General features: G+C 43.4%; 1 protein-coding gene across 1 annotated transcript in view; it reads right to left on the bottom strand.

Annotated features, from left to right (window-relative positions):
- ARMH4 (armadillo like helical domain containing 4) overlaps positions 1-2,262 on the bottom strand; it is a 118,407-nt gene extending 116,145 nt beyond the window's left edge. The window contains exon 1 of the mRNA XM_066342856.1: positions 2,168-2,262. The gene's annotated coding sequence lies outside the window, so the exon portion shown is untranslated. The remainder of the gene's footprint in view (positions 1-2,167) is intronic.
- Positions 2,263-16,537: the final 14,275 nt, after the last annotated feature.

The raw sequence follows: 16,537 nt of genomic DNA, 5'->3' as shown, positions 1-16,537 counted from the left end.
TCTGAAGCATCTGTAACATCCCTCCCTCCACCCCCCGCTATTTCCAGAGAGCCTCCATCTTCAACTTGTCATGTGGACAAAGTGACAGAAATCATCTGATGTTTGCAGAATTCTACCCCCATCAATCTTGATCAACAAGCTCATGTCCATCCATCATATTATTTTCAATGGCCCAATTTGACACTCTATTTCTGTTCTTTGTGCTTCACAACCCTCATTTGTTTGACAAGATCTCTAACATGAGCTGTATTTAAGAAGGTAATCAAGTCCCCAGGTAGACATTTCAAGGAATAAACATAATATCTAACACTTCAGACTGACTTCATTAAGACACTTTCCTTAGAATCACTAAGTAACAACAACAGGAAAAAACAGGATTGACCACATGTCTTAATTAGGGAATGAGTTTTCATTTTACAGCGACTAAATCCAGGTCCCCTTGGAACAGCCAACTTCCCTACTGTGAGAATAAACAAAATTCAATGAACGAAAATACATTTCCATACACAGCTTTTCAGGCAAACATCTGCTAACTACATAATGAAGTACACTCTTAGTTGAAGAGTGAAAATAGGTAAGCCCATCTTCCTCCTTTTGATGCTACACTTATATTTAGCACCAAACTGTATCTGTAATAACAAATTATGATATTGAAACCTTTAGCATGAAACATCATAATATAATGATAAGAAGCGTCCTGTGAAAACAAAGACAAATCAGCATCTGCCTAATTAGCTCTGTTGCTGTAGCTACATTAGACTCCCTGAGTCTTGGGAGTTTTGTGAATAAACACAATCAATAACAAGTCTGCTGCGCAAGTGCTTGGTTCATCCTTATGAGAAATATAACAACTCTACCTTATTCATAAAGGTAAATCTACCCTTAAATCTCTACTGTGTGTAAAAGTAAATAACAATGTTCTGATCCTGTGAAACCACACCCAGGTTTTGAGTTCCTTTCAATAGATGCTAGAGTGGAGTTCTGCTATCAAGTGAGCAAGTCAGTCTGTGACTCTGTAGGCTCTTGGCTTAAAGGACACTCCTTGGAGACCAACAGCATCACTTGTGATCAGGGAAATATACAAAAAGGAGGGGGAGGCATGCAAATTCTGGCTTTACATTTTGCTTGCTATAGAAGAAATTTTTCCGAGCTCTATGGATGGTTTTGTGAACCACTCCCACTCCCCCTTAAGTTTCCAACTAAAACTTCCAAGGAATGAAGGCAGACGCTTTAAAATAGCCTCTCTCCTCTCCTCCACGTCTGCTTTGCCCTGAAATGAGGTGCCCGGATCCTGGCAGACCCTTGGGATCAGCTTAGGAAGGCAGATTTCTCACTTTTAAGAACTGCAACTCTAAAGAATTCTTGGCTGCTTCCTCACCAGCCAGGGCTCTACACATATTTAGGATCTACACAGGTCATGTTCTGTCAGTGACCAGGACGCACACGACACAGCTGGGCGCCTCCAAGCAGCACCTTCCGACAACCATTCTGGAGTCTCCGGCAGAGCCTGACATCCGCATCTAACCCGCAGGCCCCCTTTCTAATTAAGTGACCTTTCCAAGGAGCATCCTCCTGCCGCGTCCCAGGGGGAACGGCCAAGGTCTGAGTAAGGATTCGCAGTGACATCTCTGCGCTAACACTCAACTGTTTGTTTTCTGCAAAGTAACAGAACACATTTCGTTGGCCGCCGCAGCCCTCATTCACTGCCCAACTGCTGGGCACTGTTTGGCATCGGGGACACTGGGATCGATGCTTTGAAAGGAGCAAATTGCAGTCTTCGGGAACTTCTCAATCACCGCTGTGAGGCCGGGAGGGGAGGGAGAGAAGAAAGAAATCCCACACAAAAGCAGCTAGCCCTGCAAGCTCCGCCAGGACAAAGGCCCGCTCGGTGGTGCGGAGCTGGGAGGCTGGGCTGGAGCGAGGAGTGCGGCGAGTCCCGAGGCCTGCGCGCCGCGCCCAGCGCGCCGGGGCTGCCCCTGTTCCCCCGCGCCGGGCACAGCGTTCCGACCCGGGCGCGGGTGCACACCTGGCGCGCCCTGACTGCCGCGCTCCCGAACTGCACAGCTCCGGGGGCGACCCCGCGCCGCCCGAGGCTCGGGCTCGGTCTCGGTCCCCGCCCCCAGTCTGCATCAGTCGCCCGCGTGGCAGGAGCCCGGCCCGTCCTCACCTGTGCGCTTTCAGCGGAGCAGCGCGCGGAGAGCGGCGGCGCCGGCGTTCGGCATCCCCGCCGCGGCCCCTGCAGCGGTGGCGGTCCGCTCCGCGGTCTGGGATGCCAGGGGGGCGGGCGCTTCGCTTTGTTGCTTATTCATGAGGCCGCAGTTACGGCCGGGGATTGGACGGATAATGTGCCCGCCCCGGCTTCGCTGCCACTGACACCCGATGCGGTCGCCCCGCGCCCCGGGCGCCCACTTCCCAGCCTCAGCTCCTACGCTGGGGACCTAGCCGTGGGAGCGGGTCCCGCTCGGAGAGGGGCGCCTGAGACCGTTCCCGAGACCCCTCCCGAGACCCCCTGCCCTGCTGCACTTTTCTGAAGCCTGGCTTCCTGCGACAGCTTTCCCTCAGGGTCTACGAAGAAGAAACCAGGCTCCGTTTTCTCTAGAAGACCGCAAATTTCTATGGTTCTTGGTTAGGGCAAGGGGCGCAAATTGGAGGCTGCAGGATGTTTCTTGCGGAAATTGTACTTGGTAGCCGTGCCCCTAAATAAGACCCTGTAAAGTAGCCCTACACGAAGTGTTCCCTTCTCAGTCACTCAGAGAAGTTGAACACAAGTACTATTAAGAAGTAGGGTTTATTGAACCCTCTACTCCTGCCAGGCACAATGCTAGGTACTTCCTTCACTCGTTTCCTGCTTAATCTACCCAATAACCCTGAAAAGGAGATTTTGGTCATCCCTGTTTATCAGGGGAGAAAGTTGAGGCTCAAGGCTGTGTAACTTGCCCGGTCTATGACTAATGAGGCCATGGTTGTTCATGACCTCCGTCTCTCAAGAACTGTTTTCTTTTCCTATTACTCCTAATTGTAGGTAAAAACAGGTGTCAGGAACCTAGAAGCGCATTCTGGACCTCTCACAGCACTTTATATTTGCAAAGCACTTGCCACACACATTATCTCTTGTACTTAGTGACTCCCTTCTTTTTAATCGCTATCTTAGTCCTGTTTTCCAGTTTTTGTAAGCATCTTGAAGTCAGAACAAGGTCTCCTTCACCTTTGACCCCCACACTTAACACACAATTGTGCAGTTATTTTAACTATTCCACTCCTCTTTAGAGTGGAATAGAGATTGAGTTGAATGGAATTTAGAAGATCTGTTTTTATGAGATTCAACGTACTACAATGTCATACACTGTACTGTGACGAAGCCTTCTACTTGGATTCAATTCACCCACCAAGTGAATAAGTCATACCCAACCTGGCCAAGTGGTGTTTCAACATTTCATTTGTAAGTTCAGTTGTCCGAAGCTCAGACAACATCTCATGAAACCAATGTTAGGTAGTATGGTGAGATTCCCAGCTAGATCACAAAATTGGATCTACTTGACCCAAATGCAGGCAAGTAATAGTACTAATTTAAAAAACAACTAATCAATAAGGTTAGACCAGAGGACCAAACAGATCAAAAGACAGCCGGGGGAAAGAATTGCAGCTCCCAGAAGGGCCAGCCCTAAACACAAACGAAATATTTCAAACTTTCTGTGATATCTTCCTCACTAACATCCTGGTGTTCTCCTTCTTAGACACCCATTATACTGTAGGTCCCACCACAGAACTCCATTACACACACCTGCCTTACACTCAAAGGCTTTTCTTCTCCAAAATTACCCTTCTCTCATAAAAGAATTCTTATTTCCCTTTTCCTCAATACACATTATTTCAGCTATGCAATAAAAATAAAGTGATCTCACTGAAACTACTTTATACTGGTCCTTTATCCTTTCCGAAGTGGCTCGTACTGCTTTAAACAGCTCTGATTGATGCAATTTATCTCAACAGCTACTGTTGGCACGTGGCAGTGATAACAAGATCACCTCTCCCACCCAGCGCTCCACAAACTGTAAACCAGGGCAAGCTGTACTGTAAAAGTCAAGTCAGTAAACCACACATAATGAGTGTCATTAGCCTTTTATGAGTAAAGCAAGAAACTGGGTGTGTGCATTGAAGAGTTTGGAAACACCCAAAACTACAATCAGTGTAAGAAAGCAAAAAAAGCTCAGGAAGGCAGTTTGGGGATTGCCAGATTTAGCAAATTAAAATAGAGGACCTTAATTCAGTATTTGGGCCACGGTTATGCTAAAAATTATGTATGTACATCTGAAATTCAAATTTAACTGGTTATTCTGGATTTTATCTGGTTACCAGTGCAGTATTAGGTGATTACCGTATTTTTCGCTCCATAAGACGCACCTGACCATAAGACACACCTAGGGTTTTAAGGAGGAAAATAAGAAAAAAGAATTCCTGAACCAAATGGTGTGTTAAAATATTTAATAAAATACCGTATTTCTTGCTTCATAAGACTCACGGGCATTTTCCCCTCTACTTTTTTTTGGGGGGGAGGGGAGTGCATCTTATGGAGCAAATAATACGGTACTTGGTCCTGGTTGGTAAAAACCTTTGCATCAGAAAGGAATTTGTCACATATAGCAAAAAACAGGAAAATCAGTCCAAGAGCCAAGAGTGGACATTGTCCATTCAAATGCCAGCCAGAGGGGAGAGTATTGGCAATGCAGACTTAAACATTAGGGTATCCTTGGTAAGGCCATCACTAATGGAATAGAAATGCTTCACAGGATATCAAATAATTATTTTTATTCTAATTCCCAAGCACCAAGTAACTATCTGACACCTTGATTTCTCATAAGGCACTGCTGAACTGAGGTGTGTGAGCTGGATTGTGTGTGGGTGTTTGTAACAGACCTGCTGCTGCTGCCCACAAGAGTTGGGTTTCTAGTGCAAAAGTGAGAACAAGACCTTGAATGGGGCTGACGTTACCAAAGTCAGTACTTTTTAAGAGCTCACATGACAGCTCTTGAAAACCAGCCGGCAGGACTTCCCTAGACTCAGAACCACTGTTTCCTGGGGGTGTATTTTGTTTTAGTTTACTTCGTTTTGTTTTCATTTGAAATTACATGACTGACAAACACGTGAGGCAACAGAACAAAATGAAATGAAAGAAACACATGAGGCCCTGGCCTGTTGGCTCAGTGGTAGAGCGTCGGCCTGGCGTGCAGAAGTCCCGGGTTCGATTCCCGGCCAAGGCACACAGGAGAAGCGCCCATCTGCTTCTCCACCCCTCCCCCTCCCTTTCCTCTCTGTCTCTCTCTTCCCCTCCCGCAGCCAAAGCTCCACTGGAGCAAAGATGGCCCGGGCGCTGGGGATGGCTCCTCGGCCTCTGCCCCAGGTGCTAGAGTGGCTCTGGTTGCAACAGAGCGACGCCCTGGAGGGGCAGAGCATCGCCCCCTGGTGGGCAGAGCGTCGCCCCCTGGTGGGCGTGCCGGGTGGATCCCGGTCGGGCGTATGCAGGAGCCTGTCTGACTGTCTCTCCCCGTTTCCGGCTTCAGAAAAATACAGAAAAAAAAAAAAAAAAAAGAACAAAGAAACACATGAGGAAAAATCTTCTTGGAAGGCTGAGGCTCTCCTCAAATCCTTTCTTACTGTCCAGTGATTTTTCCCTCCCTTTATTTTTGAACCCCTTAAAACTCCTTCTTTGGATTTGTTGTTCTTATAGGTTCCCAGAGCACCAGCAAAGAGGGCCAGGCATGGATGGAGGAGGACAGGAGCTGCTATGTAGAGCGGGGCTCATCTGCAAATTGGATTCACCACAAAAGAGTGTGTCTTCTTTCTGGCCTTCATAACACTTTTTTGAACATAAGCTTTTCAGCATCTCCCAATATTCTCTGCCCAACTGTTCCCTTTCATTCTCTGTTGGAGATTTCCTGGTTGCTTTTAATTTTTTAAGTTGAAATTCCCAGGAGCCAACTTCAGTGTAAAATAGTATTGCTTAATATATTCTGCCTACTCTGGGAGTTCAATAAATACTTGATGGTTATGGTGATGGCGATGTAAATAATGGTAATATTGTTAGAATCCATTTTATTAACTCTAATAGATGTCTTCATTGCATCCAATGACCTACTTCAGTGCTAATGAGCTTAGATTTTTACCTCTTACTAAATTGTCTTTAGTACACAGTATATTGGGAAGATAACTAGGTAGATTGAATATAATAACACAATAGGTTTTTTTTATTCATTTTAATTTATTGTATTTACATGGATTCAAGTGTCCCACTCAATATAACACCTTCACCCCCCATGTCGCCCATTTCACCCCCTTTGCTCCTTCTCCCTAACTCCCTCCCCCCCCTTCCCTCTGGGGTTTGCTGTCCTGTTGTTATCTGTATCTCTGTGTTATGTCTATATAATTTCACTAATCCTTCACCTTCTCTGATCCCATCCCCTCATCCCCTTCCCGCTGACAGCTGTCCCTCTGCTCCCTGCACCCCCGCCTCTGCCTCTATTCCGTTCCTCAGTTCATTTTGTTCATTAGATTTCACATATCAAAATGGTTTTTCTTAAACAAAGCTTTGGAACAGCAAGTTTTTATACTCTGTAGTTGTTTTTAACTCTTAACATGAGTCCATTCTGTGTAGTTATATGTAATATTCAACTCTTATTATGCAAACACCCAGAAGAATTCTCTTGCTTCTCTGCTCTCCTCCCAAAAAATCTATGATTATTCTACAAGGAGAATTGTATTATATGCTTTACATTTTCTTCTTTTTAAAATCTGTTATTTTCTATACTCCCTTATTAAGTGTTAGGTTTCTTTAAGCCCAGAACTTTCTTATTCGGTTCTAACAAATGTTTTTGTGACTGTTGCCTTGAAAAAGGAAGATAAGAGAGGAAAGAGCTGCTAATGCAGGTACAGAAACAATATTTCTGAACAGTACATCCATTTAAAAAGAAACCTTTTAGATAAAGTCAAGGGTGAGAACATTTACAGAAAACAAATCTTGTCCCTTTTTGCAGCCATGAATAATGTCCTTGTGAAACTGTCTCTTTTAAGGTTTTCTTTTCTTTTTTAAGATTTTATTTATTCATTTTAGAGAGGAGAGAGAGAAAGAGAGAGAGAGAGAGAAAAGGAGGAGCAGGAGACATCAACTCCCATATGTGCCTTGACCAGACAAGCCCAGGGTTATAAATCAGCAACCTCAGTGTTCCAGGTCAACGCTTTATCCATTGTGCCACCACAGGTCAGGAGAAACTGACTCTTTTAAAGAGATGTGAACATTAAAGGCTTAATGTTTCCTGTAGAATATACTCTTTAATCTTAAACGAGTTGGTCATCATGAATAACTATATTCAAAATGACATCTATAACTCTGGAAAATATATGAATTGCCTTTTACTGTGTCAGACAAAGGTCTCATCTCCATCCTTGTCTCTTTTTTATATGCCTAACGGTAAATACATTGATGATTTTAATAGATTCCTTATCTTAAATTAGGAGCATGAGATACTTATTATTAACATAACAGTGTGCATATTTACTTCCTATGTTGGGGAAAATGTATTTTTTACTCTTCTTTGCCTTCAAAAAGGATAGAATTAAAAGAAATTACTTTACCAAGGAGTAGCAAAGTTAGGCCCAATGAAGAACTCTTGTCAGAGACAGTTCTTAGAGACTGGAATAGATTAGTGAAAGACAGTGTATATTTTCTTTTGTTCTAGGTTTCTAAAAAAGAATAAATTTCATTCTGGTTGAGTTAGGGTTTCTGATGAAACACCATTAGTTCAGTCAACAAAGAAATAAGTGGGATCGTTGTCAATGTGGGAAAACTACCAAATATATTTACTCTGGCTAACTGCATTGTTGTTTATTATCTGCCTCCCAATAAATGTTGCCTATTTTACTTTTAAAAAAATATGATCAGGCACTGCCATCATGTTCAGGATACACAAGTGTCTATTCAAGCTGCAGCACGTTGACAGCAAGGGCAGAGAACAGACTATTACCAATAGAGGATCAATACCATATGATGATCATGTACTGGGGGGCTCATAACCAGAATAAGCTAACAATTTGAACATTGGCTCATCTAAGTTTATATATGGCATGGAAGTCAGTGCAAAAAAGAAAAAAAAAAGTCTTTCCTTTATGGTAACACTTACCTCCTGTTAAATTCCCTGTACTTGTACATTTTGACTAATTCTCCTGGCCAGACTGTCTTAGATGACAGCAGAACTGAGTTTGGGATTCGCCATCATTAAGCAATGAGCAGTTCATCATTTAACATGGGCTCTGCGTTTACTTTGGCATTGAGTTGAGCTCCATGGTTAATCAATTAATAGATGTTTTGTGTTGTGTAAATTATTGCCATAGGTGTATAATCTAACACAACTTTTGTTACAGATCTTAAATGTAATAGAGAGGGAAAAAAATTAAACACACATAAACATTACCAATAATTCCTAAAATAAAATGCCCTCATGTGTTTCTTCAGTGATATAAAAATGGTACTGATTTTCATCATTTCTTTTCATAACACTACTACAGAGAGGGATTATCTAATTAAAGCCCATGTGGAGAGTCTATGTCTTAATATAGTCAGGGCGGGTGTTATGCAACCACCTTCCCCACAGAAATTCTAAGTTGTCTGAATTAACACAGTGTGTTTATAGTCTCACATCTCCCACAACACCTATGGCAGTGCCTTGACAGAGCAGCTGTTCAAAAAGTATTTGTTGACTATTTAATTATGGCTGTCACCTTATACCAAAATAAACACAGTAATGCTAATCATTTTACAACTATGAAGCACAAACTGAATACTACTCACATATAAAGGAAGTTTGACCAGCTTCTGACTGTAATATATGTATTAATCTCAATCAAATTAAATAAATGTGTTCCAATATAAGTTGTTCTGAGACCCCAAGATTTAATTATTTTTCACATCCTATGGGAAGGAGTTAATCCATGCCTGGTATGTCCTATCTGAAACCAAAGAACTAGGACAATTGATATTTCAACTCCCCTTCTGACCACAAATCTACAGCCTTTTTAATGGTAAAGTTCACATTAATTGAAAGAGGAGCTGCACATGAACAAAAAATATCCTTAGTGTAAGATTAAAAAAAAAAAAGGAAAAGGAAAAATGCTGTTTCAAGCAGAATCCAGAACTTTTATATCTCATCTAGGTCCGAATCTTTTGAAATATCCACAGCAATATGTTTTGTTTTATTTATTTTTGTTAAGACCTACAATATAAAGTAGACATAAAAGATGCATTTTGCAGAATCGATTCAAAGCAATTCCTCCATAATTTGTTTACAAAAATAGCCAAAGGGAAAAAATTTTCCTTCAGAATCCAAGTGATTGAAAATGTTTCATCCAGAGAAAATCATTTACTTCTGAGCTGGTCTAAAGTGTGAGGCATCACCACAAAGAGAGAAAGAAATTTGTCTCTAACAGATTCCCAGTCAAGATAAATGGGATGGTCACGTGGTCACCTTTCTTTTCTCTTTTTGCTTTTAGGAGCTTTCTATATGCGGTTTTCAGGCATAGTGACATGTTTTGTTTTTCTTCCATTTTTTCTCTTTGTAAAAGGCATTTTAAGGCACTCCCTGTTACCCGCTAATGTTCATTTTATGACATTGTTCTCAGCAGTCATCTTACAGTGATGAGCACTTTTCACTCAGATCATATTCTGCTTGGTTCATCAAAAAATCAAAAACCTTTTTAGACTCCATTTTTTTCTGTAAATTCCATTTCTCTGGGTTGTTTTAAAAAAAATACTTCTATTTGTTTTTAGGTTCTCTATTGCTGCTTTTGAAATTTAATGTCTTCTTCAGTGAGTACATTGCTCCTCATTTCGAAGACACAACAAACACTTTGGCCCAATCTTTTTTGATTTTAGACTCTTGAACTCCAGTGGGCTGCTGTGTTGGAGACAGTATTGAGGACCATAAGCAACTCCCATGTGATACAATGCATTATTCATTCATGAGCAGTTTTGCAGGCCCATTCTTTTGCCTAAGGCACAATTATAAGAAATTGACTTCCTCTCATCCTCTCCTCTCCCTCTCCTTCTACCTAGGCAGAGGAAAGTGGCTAATGTGACCAGCATCTTAAGCAGATGTTAAAGATATGGAAGAAATAAAAATATTAGAAGATATTAACATTTTCTTCACTGGAGAAAGAAACAAAAGCAAAGATGGTTACCTTTATCCTCTTCCACCTTCTCCATTTCTGTCTCTGGAGGTGAACTTCCGATTGGTAAAACAAGGGACAAGTCACTTGGTTTAAGAGATAGGAGACACTTAGCCTGACTAGTGGTGGTACAGTGGATACAGTGTTGACCTGGGACACTGAAGTTCTAGATTTGAAACCCCAAGGTCACCAGTTTGAGCATGGGCTCATCCAGCTTGAGCACAGACCAACCAGCTTGAGCATGGGTCACCAGCTTGAGCATGGGATAATAGACATGACCCCATGGTCTCTGGCTTGATCCCAAGGTCACTGGCTTGAGCAAGGGGTCACCGGTTTGGCTTGAGCCCCCAGTCAAGGCACATAAAAGAAAGTAATCAATGAACAACTAAAATGCCACAACTACAGCTTGGTGTTTTCATCACTTTCCCTTCCTATCTCTCTCTCTCTCTTTCTCTCTCTCTCTCTGTCTTGCTAAAAAGAGTACAGAACCAATTGATGAGGTATTGATGAGGTATTGCTTTTTGGGTAAAAAAGTAGGTATTTCCTGAGTTGATGGCTAATGGATTTTTTTCCCCTGGAGAACTTCTGAGAGCAGAAGTGAACCTATTAATATCCCTTTATTTAAATTTCAAGGTATAATGGAACGAATAATTTGGAGATAGATTTTATAGTGGTAGTTTTGGCATAATTCTGAAATTTTCGAAACTTCACCAAACAACTTTAATTAATAAGGCTCTTAAATTTAAATGATTTGGATTATGTCCACCAGAGACTTCATTAACACTAATTTTTCCCCCAAGCAGAAATATTCTTAAATAGGCAGAGAATGTTTTTAAATTTGCTGACATAATCCTATTATTTAAATAATTTAGCATTTTATAAACATTCACTTAACTAATGAATAGGTTGGCTTTCTAAGATAAGAGAGCCAACAAGGATTCTAGAATTGAAGTAGAAGTATTGCTTAGGAACCAAGAGTGTGCATTTAGCTTCAAAATAGGATGACAATAGTTCTGATATCCTAGGATTATTAAGGAGGATAGAACTAATTGCATCACTTACATAGCTGAAAATAGGTTCTAACTGTAGTAGGGTCTGGCTTATTACAGACATTCAATATATTTCTCTTAAAACACTCTACGGTTACGGAGGTATAGTTCTGCTCCAATTTCCTTATTTATCAAATGAGACGTTGAGATTGCAGAAGACTGTCCGATGCCAGGACAAAGCCCAGATCTTTGGGTCTGTACTCCAGGGCACTTCTTCACCTATGCTGTCTTTAGTAGCACTATCTGTTTCAAAGGAGTAAAGCATATTCAATGGCTTAATCAAAGATTTAGTTTTACAGCTAAGCATCATAATCTACACTGACTCGCCCTGGTTGGATAGCTTGGTTGGTTAGTTTCCCCATGAAGTGTAGCAGTTGCAGGTTCGATCCCTGGTCAGGGTACAGGAACAGATCAATGTTCCTGTCTGTCTCTCTCTCTCTCTCCCTTCATCTCTCTCTAAAATCAATCAATAAATAAAAGTTTTTAAATAACCTACATTGACACCTTTGTGCCTGGGCCCATGTTCTTTCATCTGACTTATCTCACCTTTCTTCTTTTCTTTTCTTTCTTTCTTTTTTTTTTTGTGACAGAGACAGAGAGAGGGACAGAAAGACAGGAAAGGAGAGAGATGAGAAGCATCAATACTTTGTTGCGACACCTTAGTTGTTCACTGATTGCTTTCTCATATGTGCCTTGACCGGGAGGCTCCAGCAGAGTGAGTGACCCCTTGCTCAAGCCAGCGACCTTGGGCCCAAGCCAGAGAACTTGAGCTTCAAGCCAGCGACCTTTGGGCTCAAGCCAGTGACCACGGGGTCATGTCTATGATCCCACACTCATGCCAGTGACCACGGGGTCATGTCTATGATCCCACACTCATGCCAGTGACCACGGGGTCATGTCTATGATCCCACACTCATGCCAGTGACCCCCCTCCCAAGCTGGTGAGCCCGTGCTCAAGCCAGCGACCTCAGTGTTTCAAACCTGGGTCCTCTGCATCCCAGTTCAACACTCTATGCACTGTGCCACCACCTGGTCACCTCACTTTTCTTCTTTAGCTGGCTAAGGATGCTTACTCATTTACGAGACTCCTCTTGAGCATAACCTCCGGGAAACTGTCCCTGATTACCTAGCCTGGGCTGAGTACCCCTTTCAGGCCCCCATCCCACCTGGGCATACCTGCCTCATAGCACGCAGGGTCAGAATAGCTACGCCTCAGGCAACCAGTCTCCTCCTTGGCACCCTGCTAAGCCTGCCTCAGGCATCCCATTCCAGCTTCTGTCACTTTCCAGCTTGCATCCTCTCCTTAACCTGCATCATGCCTCTGCCTCGACTCCTCCTAAATTTGTCCCACTTCCCAACCTGTGTCCCTCTCAGTGTTTATCCTCCCAGTCTATATCCTCCCCTTCCCAGTACTCTCAACATACTCTCCCAACAGACTGTATCTTCCTGTCTCAATCCCTCCGGCCTATGTACCTCCGTGAAAAGAATGATTCTAAGTCAGCGCCAAAGATTCTTCTCAGATATTCAATCAAACTCTAATCTAGGGGCTGCTGTGCAGGGATTTTGCAGATGTAATTAAGGTGCCAAATTAGTTGATTTTAAAACAGAGAGAGTATCTGGGTAGACTTGATCTAATCACATGAGTCCTTTAATTCTGGGTCTAGAAACTAGACACAGAGAAGTCAGAGAGGGTGTGAGGTTTGAAAGGGCACATGGAGGGGCCCACAATGCAGGGAACTCAAAGTGACCTCTATTTGCTGAGAGTGGTCTCTGCCAAAAGCCAGCAAGAAAACGGGGCCTTCGTTCTACTACCACAAAAAATTAAACTCTTCCAACAGCCACATGAGCTTGAAGGGGGAACTTGAGGTCCAAAATCAAAAAACAAAACAAAAAAACACCACAGAACAGTTGATACCTTGATTCTAGCTTTGCGATACCTTGAATGGAGAACTCAGCCACATGGCGCCTGGACTTCTGACCTACAGAACTGTGAACTAATCAGTGGGTGTGGTTTAAGCCGCTAAGTTTGTGATCGTTTGTTACACAGCAATAGAAAAGTGACACAACCTCCCCGAGCCTGTATCTCCCCAGCTTGTAGCCCCTCCTGCTCTATCTCCCAGCCTGACTCTCCACAGGATGTATCTCCCCAGACTGACTTATTTCTGCAGACTGTATCAGCCCCCGCTGCTTGGCCCCTCTCCCAGCCTGATTGCTCCCACATGCATGGAGCCTGTCATGTGCAACACCCTCCTCCTTCAATCCAGTCACACACACACACACACACACACACACACACACACACACACACACACACAAGCACCACACACACCGTCACTGGATTCCCTGCACAGCACAGCATCCTAAATGATTTGGCCCAAGGAACACACCAGTGAAAGTCACAGTCTGTGTTACCAGATGGAAATTTTGTCTCCTTTCCAAGACCAGGGAGCAGGGCTGGGCATCCCTAAAGGAAAACTGTAGCCTTTTCTCCTTTGATCCCTGAGCCTCAGGTCAATCGCCAGCAGCCAGTCAGCCCTACTTCCTCAGCCCTGAGCTAGCTTCTCTAGCACTCTAGAATCAGAGGGCCGCTCCAGGCAGTGGAAGGCACTCTCCTTCCAAAAGAAATAAACTGGGGCTAAAATCCTTTCATTTCTTCTATGTAAGGTCTGAGAATCCCTTTCCTACGGGAGTATTGCTGACAACCCCCCTTCCCTCACCATTTACCACCTCTATTCCAGGACCAAGAACTGTCTCTTCCCCTTCTGGACTTTTTCCATCTGTGCTATCCCACAACCTACATTCGCAAGATGGTGCTTTTCTCAGCCATGTATTACTCCGTAATATAGCCTTGTACCAGAACCAGAACTCTCCTGGCTCAGTGTTTGGTGATTCGAATGAGTGGCATAAGTAGCCGATACCTACGTAAAGAAGATGGAATCTCTGCATAAAATAACTTTATATATAACAATCTTGTGATGTACAATTATTACTCTTATTACAGATGAGTACATTGAGATTCAGAGAAGTTAAGTATGTTGTCAAAGGGCACATAGCCATAGCAAGCAAGCAGCGGAGTTGGGAGTCCGGCTCCAGAGCCCATATTCTTCTTCTTCTTCTTTATTTTTTTTTAGAAGAGGGGAAGGGAGATAGTGAGACAGACTGCCACCTGCACCTCGACCAGGATCTACCTGGCAACCCCCGTCTGGGGCGGATGCTCAAATCAACCAAACCATCCTCAGTGTCCGGGGCTGACACTTGAACCACTTCAGCCAGTGGCTGCAGGAAGGGAAGAGGGAGAAAAGGGGAGAGGGAGGGAAGAGAAGCAGGTGGTCACGTCTCCTGTGTGCACTGACTGGGGATTGAACCCAGGACGTCTGCACGCCAGGCCTATGCTCTATCCACTGAGCCAACTAGCCAGGGCCAGAGCCCACCTTCTTGCCCGCTCTGTTGGACACTTACTAGGGTCAGGATCACTGTGCTACATCAACTATGTGCATGATTTATGTGACAAAAAAGAAAGAGGGAAAGCAGAGAGAACTATGTACTGAAGTGATTGGAAAACTTTACACAGAGAAAGTGGGGCTTGAGCTAGCATGACGGGGAAATTAGGACTTGGGGTTACAAGGGTGGGGCATTCAGGTTGGGGGGACGGAATGAACTAACAATAGCAGTGAGGACATGCATGTTCTGGTACCATAATTTGTACAGGAGAGTCATGGGAAATAGGCTGAAGAGATATGTGGAGACCAGATTGTGGCTACCATGAATGCCAAGCCAAAGAATTTGGCTTTAATTACAAGGCAACAGGGAAGGCTTTTAAGCAAGTGACCGGAGAGAAGGGAGAGGCAGCTGACTATGGTGCCTGATTGGACTTGAGAGACAAAAAAGAGAATTAAAAAATCATGCCAAAGTTTAGTGCTTGGGTGTCGAGAATAATTTTAGTTTTAATAATAAAAATTGATTAAATCCTGTGAAGAACTAATAATTCTCCTAACTAATGCCTCCTTACAATAATCATATGTATGGGCAATTATGAGTAGGTTTTTAAATTCTGTGGAATTGGAAACTGCCTTTGTTCTCTCCATAAAGCAGTAGAGGAAAGTTTTTGTATAAGACCAGAAAAGTATGAAGAGTTAACAGGATCACCAGAATCCTATACAGGTTCCTTTCCCTATAGAAAAATTCAAAAAGTTCAGCTAAGCTATGGGCATTCTGGCAATGAGCCTCGAGTTCCCCATAAACACGACAAGAGAGGAATTCAAGTACAGGGTTCCTTTCTTGCTCTATATGTATACTGAGTAGGTGAGAAGTGGGTTCCTGTTGGCATTGAGATCAAAGCAGGTCTAATTGCTGAAAGTATGGAAAATATTGCTAGTCAATATTATAGATTACAGGCCATCACTGTATACTCTCCTGCTTTTTAAAAATATTTCAGATCCTGGCCGGTTAGCTCAGTGGCAGAGTGTCGGCCTGGCGTGTGGGAGTCCCGGGTTCAAGTCCTGGCCAGGGCACACAGGAGAGGTGCCCATCTACTTCTCCACCCCTCCCCCTCTCCTTCCTCTCTGTCTCTCTCTTCCCTTCCAGCAGCCAAGGCTCCATTGGAGCAAAGTTGGCCCGGGTGCTGAGGATGGCTCTGTGGCCTCTGCCTCAGGCGCTAGAATGGCTCTGGTTGCAACAGAGCGATGCCCCAGATGGGCAGAGCATCGCCCCCTGGTGGGCATGCCGGGTGGATCCCTGTCGGGCGCATGCAGGAGTCTGTCTGACTGCCTCCCAGTTTCCAACTTCAGAAAAATACAAAAAAAAAAAATTATTAAAAATATTTCAGTGTTTTTAGGAGTTTAGTCACTATGGCTATGCAACCTAAAACACATAGTTTTAACATCTTGTCAGAGTAAAAAGTAAAAAAAAAACTTTTTGCAGAGTAAATTAACAATAAACAAGACTGCAAAGAGCATAGGAAAAGTCACTTCGTGCCAGCATTGGAACACATTGCAAATTCTCAGCACACCAGGAGAGGTGCCTGGTGTCCTCCAGCACTGCTTGGCATAGGAGAGCGAACTGGGGGCAGAGGGACCTGTCGCGTCCCTCTTACTTGCACCCGCGGGCTGGTTCAGACCTGTGTGATAAAGTCAAAAAGCAGAAACTTTAGAGCCAGTTCCGTTTACACTTAGTCTGGCCATCTACTCGTGTCATTTACCTTGGGCGAGTTACCTTACCTCTCTGTAGCATTCTTATCCAAAAAACTAAAAAGCTAAAATACTCGGTTTTAAGCCCTG

The sequence above is a fragment of the Saccopteryx leptura genome, chromosome 6, assembly GCF_036850995.1.
Source record: "Saccopteryx leptura isolate mSacLep1 chromosome 6, mSacLep1_pri_phased_curated, whole genome shotgun sequence".
In the NCBI taxonomy this organism is placed as follows: Eukaryota; Metazoa; Chordata; class Mammalia; order Chiroptera; family Emballonuridae; genus Saccopteryx; species Saccopteryx leptura.
Note: the sequence above shows the minus strand (reverse complement) of the source record. Positions and strands in the feature narration are given on the sequence as shown.